We start from the raw sequence: 11,977 nt of genomic DNA, 5'->3' as shown, positions 1-11,977 counted from the left end.
TGGACTCAATTACCCAATAAATCAATGTAGGGTTTTGCAGAAAACTGGGAATAGTTCTACCTCAAAACTTACTTATACAACTCCTTAGGTCCCAAATTTATACTGTCTACAAGAAATGCAGTGACTGTGAATGGAACAGAGACTGAGGGAGTAGCAACCAATAAGAGACTACTACACTTGAGACCCATCCCTTGGGCCTGCACCAATCACCTATATCATGTTTACAGACAGGAATCTAGCATAGCTGTCCTCTGAGAGGCTCCTCAGCTGACTCAGACAGATGCAGACACCAACAGCCAAAGAGTGGATGGAGCTTGTGGACTCATGGAAAAGTAGGGGGAAGGGTTGTAGACACTTGAAGGTGTGGAAACTCCACAGGAAGACCAACAGAGTCAAGCAAAGGGCATATGTTGGTTAGACATAGGCCTCTCTGCACATGTATAGCAGATGTGCAGTTTGATCTTCATGTGGGTCCCGAACAACTGGAATGGGTGCCGTCCCAAAAGCTATTGCCTGCCTGAGGGATATCTTCTAACTGGGCTTCCTTGTCTGGCCTCAGCAAAAGAGGATATGTCTAGACCTACAGTACAGGGATATGCCAGGGTTGGGGAAACCAGGGTGGGCCCTACCATCTTATAGGAGAAGGGGAGAAGAGATGATTGTGAGAGAGAGTGACCAGAAGTGGGGGTAGTGAGCAAAATTTAAAGCAAATTAAAAAAAAAGTGGATCTAAGATCTAATACTGGTAAAAATATAAGTTACCATGATAGCATATAATATTATAGAGTAACATCATTATTGATTGTTCTATATAGAAAAATGGGGAGACCTATTGAAATATGATCCCCCAAAAAACAACAATAGAAGGTGGGACATTATAGAAAGTTATATTTATAAACAGAACCAAACAGTGTCAGTTTCTGAACAAACATATGAACCTTCTTAAGTAATAAAAGAAAAAAATGATCAAAGAAAACAAACACAGTAGAAATTAAGCTACCTTGCTTAAATATATATGAAAAAGTAGAAGACACAATATAATTTGTATCACTTGTTCTATGTGGACTTACATCACATATTAAATAAAAATTATGTTCAGGCTCATTCACACTGTAGCTACTACTTTACATTGTATATAAGAGGTATAACTAAATAAATCAAAAGAACAAAAATAAAAGCTTTCTCAAAGCAAGTGTAAGCAGAAAGAAATCAAAGCTATAAAGTTGTTTTGGATACAAGCTGTCACCTACTGGATTAGAATGTCACCAAAATCCTCATGTGTTGAAGGCTTGATTATTAGTTTGGAGACTCCTGGGCAATGATGGACACTTAAGATTTAGTTCTTGAAGCACCCCTTTCAGTTTTTATAAAGTGAGCACCCCCTTTTTCTGTCAACTCTTCCCCACATGATGACTATATAGAATGCTATAGAAGCATAAAAAAAGAGAGAAGTGGCTGTGGACCTACCTGTGCAGCAGGATTCATAGGAGAAGATTTGAGGAAGTGATTGTATCACGAGACTCGGTACCCTGTTTAGACCCAACTCATAACACCCAGGTATTTTGTCTGTGGGGAGGGGTTGGAGAGATCATTCAGTAGTTAAGATCATTTGTTTCTCTTGTAGAGGACCCAGGTTCTGCTTCTGACTTCAATAGGACAGCTGATAACCATCTCAAACTCCTGCTCCAGGAGATACAATGATCTGAGTGCTCCAGGCACCACATAGTACATATACATATATGTAGGCATATATTCAAGCACATAAATACATCTATAGACAAAAGGACAACAGATACATATTTGAATTCAGATGTTCATGAGGCCAAGGAAGGCTCTCTTTGTAATGGTAAAGACACAGTCCATTAATAAGATGGGAAAAGGGATGCCTGGAAAACGAACAACATGGGAGCTGACTTCCCAACACAAACAGGCTAGATTCTAATCCAAGGCATGATATGGATAAGTAAAATCAACAACATTACACTGTAACTATATGGCTTTTAAGTAAACCAAGTAATTTAATCACTTAGTTATATTTTATAAGTGTGATGATGTATTCTGATTCAGTAATTAATAATTTAGAAATGAAAAACAACTTCCACTCAAGTACCCATTGGCATTTGTGTAAACTGACCTGGGATCAAAGCCTTACAAGTTCCAAGCTGAAGTAATAGACTAACGTACACTAATTAAAACTTAGTAGAAGTGTAACTTCATTGAAGAATTAGAAACAAATAATTCATAAAATGTTATTTATATATGGAAATTAAAATAAAATATTATATAGCCTTATAGAACATGTAGATAAAACTGAAGTTAGAAAATTTATGTATTAAAAAGTTCAGTACAACTAAAGCAATGAGGAAAAAATATACTCTGAAATATATACTCCTATGTTTTAAGATCACAGGAAGTTAATATACAACTCAAAAGTTAGAAAAATATGCAAATAATTTTGGAAGATGTGCATAACCTTGTAGGAAAACTGAATTTAACCTTAACAGAGAGAAAATTTAGTCAAGTAAGGTAAGGTTGACCAAAAATTCCAACATTCAAGAAACCAAGGCATAATGTGAAGCTTCCCTGTGTTATATAATTTCCAGACAATTTTGGAAAAACTGATAGATTCTGTCACAAATACAAAAGTGTCCCCAAAAGTTCAAATATCAGATAATTCACAGGAAAAATCTACCCCAAAGACTGCATTGTCTGTTTTATATTGTTTGCTAAAAATCTAGAGATACAAAGAACCTTTTAATTATTTTGTAAGTCAGTGTTACATTAATTCTCTTGTGTTTGTATATGTGATAGATCAAAGTAATTGTTTCATTAGAGTCTATCAACTGAAGAATGGATACAGAAAATATGGTCTATCTACACAATGTAATACTATTCAGCCATTAAAAATACTGGCATCATAAGTTTTGCACGCAAGTGGATGGAACTTGAAAATATCATTTTGAACGAGGATAACCCAGTCCCAAAAGAACATTCATGCTATTTACTCACTCATAAGTGGATATTACCCATAAAGTACAGGATAACCATGCTATTATCAACAGACACAAAGAAGCCAAATTGAAAGGAGAGCACAAGGGAGGATAGTTGAATCCTTGTCAGATAGGAAAACATAATAGATACTTGAGGTTGATGGAAGGAAATGGAAGGGGGATCATATGAAGGGAGAGTAGGGGAGAGAGGGGGGGAGAGAGGCTGAGGATGGCAGATCTAGGATGTTCCAGAGAACTGGGATGGGTAGAGGCCCCAGAGGGTTTATGGGAGTGACTTTAGCTGAGATTCCTAGCAGTGGAGGATATGGAATCTGAAGTGGCCACTTCCTGTAGCTGGTAGTACTCCCAGTGGAAGGATAAGGACAGCAACCCACCCACAAAGCCTGTGACCCAAAATGTGTTCTGCCTACAAGATGTGCAGGGACAAAGAGAGCAGAGTCTAAGGGAATGGCCAACCAATGCCTGTCTCAAATTGAGATCCATTCTATGGGCAAAAACCAATCCTTGAGACTTTAAATAATACTCCATTGTGCTTGCAAACAGGAACCTAGTATAACTGTCCTCTGAGAGTCTCTACCAAATGGCTAATGGAAAGAGATGCAGAGGCTCATACCCAAACAGAAGATGAAGCTCAGGGAGTCTTACAGAACGGTTGGGAGAAACACTGTGGGACCAGAAGATGACAGGTACTCTACAGGAAGACCAACAGAGTCAACTAATCTGAACCCTTGAGGGCTTTACGTGCAGGGTTTGGGGGTGGGAGTGAAGAGTAGTGGGGGGGGGGTGAGGAGTTCAAACCTAGAAGGGGGCTTCCCCTTCTGAGGGAAATAGGGAGAGACTTAAGTGACAGGGTATGGGGAGGAGAGGAAGAGCTGATATTGGATTATAAAGTGAATAAATATTTTTTTTTTAAAAGTGAGTCAGATCCATCACTCACATCCACATAAGGTCCCATAAACCTAGATATATGAAGGGCCTTCTAAATAGCAACTCAGAATATAAGACAAGATTCGTAAATTCAACTATAAAAAATATGAGAACTGCTAGTTAGTCACATCAATGAATGGAAAGAAGACAAAATCACCAGCAAAAATAGAACTCAAATGACAAACAGAAAAAAATTTGCAACTACTAGTTTACCTTGAGATAGAGGGCTAATCTCCTTTAAAAAAAAAAAAACTTAAAAATCAAGAAGAAAAAGAACATAAACACCATTAACTAATGAATAGAAAAGGAACAGGTAGATGATAGGAAAGATAGATAAATGGATTTTATTCATGTGAAAAGAATCCCAGTTTCATTCTCACAAGAACAAATACACAAACTAAAAGTGTACAGAGGTCATTTTTTTATATATAAGGTTGTCAACCAAAATTTCACCAGTCTTCATAAATTTGATAAATCTGAAAACTAAAACTATTAATAATAGTGGTAGTCATTATTATGCATTGACGAGCACAGAGAAATCCATTATTCTTCATTTCCAAAAGTACCATCCATAAACAAGATTAATAAATTACCTCATTAAGCTCAAGAGTCCCTGTATATCAAAACACACCATTACAGTAGTGAAATGAGAAGCTTCAACCGGAAGACATTTGCTTTACATACAACTGGCATCAATTGCTGTCCTCAAACCTCCAAACTATGTTTGAAGAAATGGAGAAATGATCTTCCTCACTGCTCATGGGAGTTTAATTTCTACTCTCCCATTCAGAAAACTGTGACATTATATACAATGTAGCATTCCTGTCTCTTTTACTCAGTGGTACATTGTGGAATTTAAACCTATTACTTTGTAGTAGTTACTTTTTGTTTCTGTATCCTGACCCAAAGAAACTTACAGGAGAGGTTTTTGTTGTTGGTGGTGGGTTTTTTTTTTTGTTGTTGTTGTTGTTGTTGTTGTTTGCTTGTTTGTTTGCTTTTTGTTTTTGTTTTGGTTTTTTAAAATTGTTTTTTTGTTTTTGTTTTTGTCTTACAGTACCAGACAAGGTACACCTCATCTTGGAGAGAAAGATATGGCCACAGGAGCATAAAGTGGGTTGGTCACATTTCATCCGTGTGCAGGAATCAGAGAGAGGGAGGGAGGGAGGGAGGGAGGGAGGGAGGGTGGGAGGGAAGAGAGAGGGAGAGAGAGGAGGAGAGGGAGAGAGAGGAGGAGAGGGAAGAAAAGAGAGGGAGAAAAGGAAAGGCAAGAGGGCCCTAGAGGGTAGGGCTGGGATAGGAGTGGAGAGGCGGGAAATAAAAAGGATGACATAGCAGTTCCACTTTTTACTGTGTCTAATTTTCACAACAACCTAAGAAATAGATGTTGTTTTCCCAGGCCAAAAGCTCAGCCTGTTAGGCATTTGCCTGGGAATTTGTATCAAATGTACAGCCTGAAGCCTGTGCTCCCTTCTCTCCACTCTGCCATTTTAGGAAGACTGCAAATGGACCATACCATTCTCTTGAGGAATTTAGAAAATCAAGATATTCTTCCTTCCTTCCTTCCTTCCTTCCTTCCTTCCTTCCTTCCTTCCTTTCCTTTCCTTTCCTTTCCTTTCCTTTCCTTTCCCTTCCTTCCTTCCTTCCTTCCTTCCTTCCTTCCTTCCTTCCTTCCTTTCCTTCCTTCTTTCTTTCTCCTTTTCCATTTGAGTCAGTGTGTGTGTGTGTGTGTGTGTGTGTGTGTGTGTGTGTGTGTGTCCCTGTGTTACATGAGACTGATTTTCCTGATGCAGTTAGAGACTAGCACACTAAGGAATGGTCCATTACTCTGTATCAGGAGCCTATGGAGTCAGAAGAGCTTTGAGGTTGCAGGTAATACATATAACCATTGCAATGGGACTCTCTTGTCCTAATCAGGGGTTACTGAAAAATTTCAAAGATCCCATTGAACAGTGTGCTTGCCTTGATTTCAGCAAGAGCAAAGCTGAAGGGCTTTGGGGATAGATACAGAGTCCTCTTTAAAGGTAAGTTGGCAGAGAAAGGACAAAAACAATTTCTCTATTTCAGGGAAATAGAGTTGGAAAAGACTGGGTATATGACACAAAATGATAGCAAGAGGTCTAGGAGATGCCTGCTTGAGAAATATTTATAGTGCTATATTAATCAGTAAAAATAACACTTGACAAAATTTCTTATATTTGTTGTTGGGTTTTTCTTTTTAAAGAAGTATCTTCGTACATATTTTGTTCATCTCTGACTTATGCAGTGGTGAAGGTGGTGACCATCCATGCTCTGAAGACAGACATAGATGTGCCTGTTAAGATCTTACCAAACGGTAACCACTGTACTTTCCTACACTGATGATATGAGGACACTGCCCCTTCTTCTTCCCCTTCCCCCTTATCTCCCCACCCTCCTTCTGCCTGCCCTAGTATTCTCTTTTCAGGTATAATTTTAACATAGATATATTTGATCTAGATACAGTTGTCTATGCCTATAATCCCAGGACTTAGGAGGGTGAAAAAAAGATGATTGCCTGTTGAGGAGAGCCTAGAGGACATAGGCAGACCCTGACTCAAAACATGCATCTCTCTCTCTCTCTCTCTCTCTCTCTCTCTCTCTCTCTCTCTCTCTCTCTCTCAGTGTGTGTTAACATATTATATATTTACTATATAGTATATAAATATACATAAAGTATACAATATGATTTTGATATATACCATAAAATGATTCCTATAATCCAACTAATAAACACATCTGTTGCAGGATATTCCCTGTCCAATTATGTTAGTGCAGAGGAGGCCAGTGATTGGACAGGAAACAGGGAGGCAGAGCTAAGAGTTGCAGAGAGAGGGAGCTTAGCAGGAGAAGAGGGAAGGAAGGAAGGTGGCTGTGGATAGCGTGACTTTAGCCAGCCACAGGTGGTCAAGATATCATAAGGTTAGAATAATTGGGATAAAGCTTTTATCATTATTAATTGGCTCAGAAATTATTGTTTTGACATCTTGTAAACTGTGATTTTATTGATACATACTTCTGATTGGTTAACTATAAACTTTAAGAGTTTTAATTCTACCAGGTAATTGGGTGTTGAGATGGCCGACCATGGAGTACATGGGGTGTTGTGTGGTAGTGAGAGGAACTTGAGGGCCCCCACCTGGGAGTTGGCCAGCTGAGAGACCCGAGTTATGGCCTGGCAGGGCAGGAGAGTTGGCAGGTTCATTTTGAATATTTCCTGCACACACATCCATCATTACATTTAAGTTTTTTAATTCCTTCCTTCCTTCCTTCCTTCCTTCCTTCCTTCCTTCCTTCCTTCCTTCCTTCCTTCCTACCTACCTGCCTACCTGCCTGCCTGCCTTCTTTCCTTTTTTTTTGATCTTTTGAGTATTTAAAGGAAATTCATTATGTAGAAACACTGGTGGTAGTTGTTCCCTTTCTTATGCGGGTAAGATTGGGGTATTTTACTTTTCCTTTTAAGTTGAGATTATTGTCACATCTCACCAACTTTATTTTTTTTTTCATTTTTTTTTTTAATATTTTTATTACATATTTTCCTCAATTACATTTCCAATGCTATCCCAAAAGTCCCCCATACCCCCCCACTTCCCTACCCACCCATTCCCATTCTTTTAGCCCTGGCATTCCCCTATATTGGGGCATATAAAGTTTGCAAGTCCAATGGGCCTCTCTTTCCAGTGATGGCCGACTAGGTCATCTTTCGATACATATGCAGCTAGAGACAAGAGCTCTGGGGTTCTGGTTAGTACATCATGTTGTTCCAACTATAGGGTTGCAGATCCCTTTAGCTCCTTGGGTACTTTCTCTAGCTCCTCCATTGGGGGCCCTGTGATCCATCCAATAGCTGACTGTGAGCATCCACTCCTGTGTTTGCTAGGCCCCGGCATCGTCTCACAAGAGACAGCTATATTTGGGTCCTTTTCAGCAAAATCTTGCTAGTGTATGCAATGCTCACCAACTTTATATCACTAAAACCTATTGTTCAAGCACCTGATACCTAGTAAACATCCAGTATGTTTAGTTGAAAGAAAATAAATGAGCTCCCAGTACACACAAGCTCTCATGGAAACTAAAATTAATCTTTCATGATTTGGGGAAGAACAACAAATATGCATAAAGATACAGCTTCAGCCATGTGAGAAATGCTAATGCAAATCTCTGAGGTGGACTAAAACCAAACAAAGCAATGTAGAATTAAAACCAAAGCTGGAATGGGGATATAATCAACTTACACTTTTCTTTTAGAAAAATTCTAGGATGCATGTGCCCAGACATAAACTACTGTGTCTCAGACATAGGTGGATTGGTAAGTAACTAGAACTATGTTCTCTCAAGACAGTACACATACTTGCTGTACATTAAATCTTCTTTTTCAGTTTTAAACATTCATTTTTATTGACAAAACAAAGTGCTCCTCTTCAGCACATTCTCATATGTAAGCTTAAAGTTTGTTTTTTTTTGGGGGGGGAGGGGTGTGAAAACTTGCTAAAGACAAAGCAAATGTCTTTCAATATTCACAACCTTAAAATTATATCCAAGAAGACAAAAGATCAATAATTTTTTTTTTGTTTTTTTTTTTTTTTGGTTTTTCGAGACAGGGTTTCTCTGTGTAGCTCTGGCTGTCCTGGAACTCACTTTGTAGACCAGGCTGGCCTCGAACTCAGAAATCAGCCTGACTCTGCCTCCCAAGTGCTAGAATTAAAGACATGTGCCACCACCACCCAGAAAGATCAATAATTTTTTATAAAAATAATTACTTCTTAAATAACATTTCACAATGGAACTGATAAAGACATTGATCTGACTCATCTCAACTGTGCAACCTTTCTTCTTTTTAAAATTCTGGCCTGGGACAAAACTACATGAAAGAATATACCATTAAATTCAGGGTTACTCTCCAAAAACCAATAGAAAATTCTTAAAAAAAATAAATTCACTTATATATAAAATATTAAGGCCTCTGCATGAGAACAGTTTTATATCTGGGATACTGGCCCTTTCCTAACAGAACTATCACCCCACCCACCTCAAACTTCAGAATGAAAGGTTCTCAAGTGAAAAGTCCTTTTTATTTTGCCAATATATGAAATTAAACATAAAATTATACTGCAAAGTAATATGTACTTAACAAATGAGATACTGAAGAGTCTAACTTTGTATCTGTGCTAATTTCAGTATGGCCTTCACATACAAGTATAGTGTATTTTTAGCCATAGTTCACAATCTTTTATTCTTTTATTCTGATCACTGCAGAGCAGTTTAGGTTGCAGTTGGTATTAAAGCACACTTCTGTATCCTGTGGTCTTAAGAAGGTTTTATTTGTTTGTTTTTAAGTGCAAAGCACTTAAAACATATATATACAATGCATATAACACTTTGTAACTCCACTACCAAGAAAGTCGAATGCCTAATAGGCTTTTTTTATACCTGGGAAAATTGGAAGTTTTCCAGCTTTGAGTGGATCCCAGAGAAGGAAAGTCCTCTACAATAGATCCAGACTTTAGTTAAGATAATCCCATCACTTACACCACATGACCTAGAGCCCAAGTGATACTGAAGTGACCAGTAGAAATGCAATGTCATCAGGAACTACTATTCAGTGAGGTGACAACAGGACAAATACGTGGAATGCTGAAGGAAAACTGCCACCTGCAGGGAAGAACTATGTACCTTTGAGAACCTATTCCTGGCATGTTGCTGTTTGGTGGTAAAAATAGAGCGACAGCAGGTTCCATGCATCTGTAACATTTGATTCGATTTGACAGGCTCACTAAATCATAAAGACAGGTGAGTCCACCAGCAAAACATTGTAAGACAGAAATGGTAGATCTCAAACCTACCATGGGCCGGATGCGAAGGCACTTAACTAGGGAAACTAAATCCATACCTACCATTGCTATTCATCCTGACTACAGTTAGTAGAAGATTCAAAACAAAACAAAACAAAACAAAAACAAAACAAAAACAAAACACAAATACCATTCCATTTTCAGTGATATGAAAGGTTTAAAAAAGTTGAAAATGGTGGCAGCTGAGCAGCAGTGTCACTTGGGAGAAACCATGAAAGATTCTGTGGAGTGAAAAGAAAAGACCTTCCCTCCACATGACAAATATAGCACACACTTTATGTACACAGAAGAGAGGCTGTATGGAGAGCTCAGGGAAACACTGTACCTAGACACGCTTGGATTTGGTTGTAATAAAGAAAGTTAAAATTTCATGGAAAAATATTTAATATGCAGACATCATGGGAACGGATCTTTGTGAACACAAAAGAATATGATATATGTTGCATATTAAAGCTTACAAGATAGTGTCTACCACATAGCAAGTATATTTTGGCCAATTGTCTTCCACTGACCTGTTGTTAGCTATTCCAGCATGGACTTTATAGACAGATGGGCTTAATTAATTCAGTGGCCAAAACTGAGAGCAATGTTATGGACTTCTACTGACCAAAGATGCCTTTCCTACTGTTGCAAATAACTGTTCAACTTGCCAGAAAGAGAAACCAATCCTAGGACAGCAGAGAATGTTTACTAAAGATGAGTCGCCTGATGTCAAGTTTTTCTTTTGACCTGGAAAAAGCAAATTCCTTTCATTGCTTTAGATAGTGTGTAAGACAGTAAACATAAAAGGAAAGGTTTCTTTTGGCTCACAGTTTCAGAAGTTTCAATCCATGACCAGGTAGCCTTGTTGCTTTTGGGTCTTTGACCAGGTTGTGTTTTATGGCAGGGACATTGGGCAGATGGGCTTCTCCTTTGATGGCACATAGCAAACAAGAAAAGAGCCTGAGCATCTTAATGGCCCCTTCAAGGTAACTACCCCAAAGGTCTAAATTGCTTTCACTAGACCTTGACTCACCAAAGTTCAACCCCCACCGAACATCACCAAAGGGAGGCAACAAGCCTTCCACTTATGGGCTTTTGGGAGACATTTAAGATTCACGTACAGGTCTCTCTATGGCTGCCAGTACAAGAGGGTCTGGTCCTCCCTGGATGAGAGCCGAGGCAAGTGGGCTGCTGGTCGGTCCTGCCAATGTGAGCAGGACTGTGCATCTGCTCACTGAGCAGGCACAGCAAGGGCTCGGAGACCACTCCCTGGGTATTCCATCTCGTGGGTAAGAAGACTGAAGCTGAGTGGAATAACATCCGTTGGGGAGCCTCTGAGCTGGGCTCCCTCTCCATACTCTCACTGAGTCCTGCCGGGAACTGAGTATCAGGAAGAAATCCAAGAACTTAATGAAAGTAGCAAGACAATCGGCCATGATCCACACTAATTATGTGAACCCAGCAAGAAAACAGACAAATCAGAGAATTACAACAAGAGAACAAAGAACTGCGAACATCCTGGGAAGAACACCAGTCTGCCTGGAACCTGAAAGTGAGCAAATACGGAGAACAAATGATCAGATTGCTAATGCCCAACAAAAAAAGATGACCCAGGTATAATAGTGAAGTTAAAAGAGCAGCACTCAAAGGAGCTGCAAGCACATGTTGACCAGACCACCGAGTTGGCAGCAGTAATGAGAAAAGCTATTGAAATTGACGAGCGGCAGGGTTGCAAGGAACAGGAGCCAATGTTTCAACTTGGACAAGAAAACAAAGGCTTGAGAGAGATCCTTCAGATAACTCGAGAATCCTTTTTAAACCTGTGGAAGGATGATATGTCAGAGAGTACATCTCTGTCCGCCTTAGTGACTTAGCGGCCTGAGTCTGAGGAAGAGCCTTTTCCCTCTAGTACGTACAGGGACACTGGCAACGAGACAGCAGCAGAATGTATGATTAGATCCCAACCACAGTTAGAAAGGAGAAGCTGAGCCACAGAGGGCACAGTGAGTCTTCAAGGTGCGGCTGAGCCCTGCACTTTCGGAAGTGCTATTGACATCTTGGATGATACATAGATTCAAGAAAACCTGAATACTCCTAGGTTTATATATATATATATATATATATATATATATATATATATATATATATATATAAGCAATTATGCATGATGTTCTTTTCATCATTGAGCATT

At 39.0% G+C, this 11,977-nt stretch overlaps 1 pseudogene; it reads left to right on the top strand.

Moving 5' to 3' along the window:
• Positions 1–10,917: 10,917 nt before the first annotated feature.
• Positions 10,918–11,739, top strand: LOC110300841 (FGFR1 oncogene partner 2 homolog pseudogene; annotated as a pseudogene).
• Positions 11,740–11,977: the final 238 nt, after the last annotated feature.

This window comes from Mus caroli, unplaced genomic scaffold (assembly GCF_978045245.1).
Source record: "Mus caroli unplaced genomic scaffold, Mus_caroli_1 scaffold_10, whole genome shotgun sequence".
Classification (NCBI taxonomy): Eukaryota; Metazoa; Chordata; class Mammalia; order Rodentia; family Muridae; genus Mus; species Mus caroli.
Note: the sequence above shows the minus strand (reverse complement) of the source record. Positions and strands in the feature narration are given on the sequence as shown.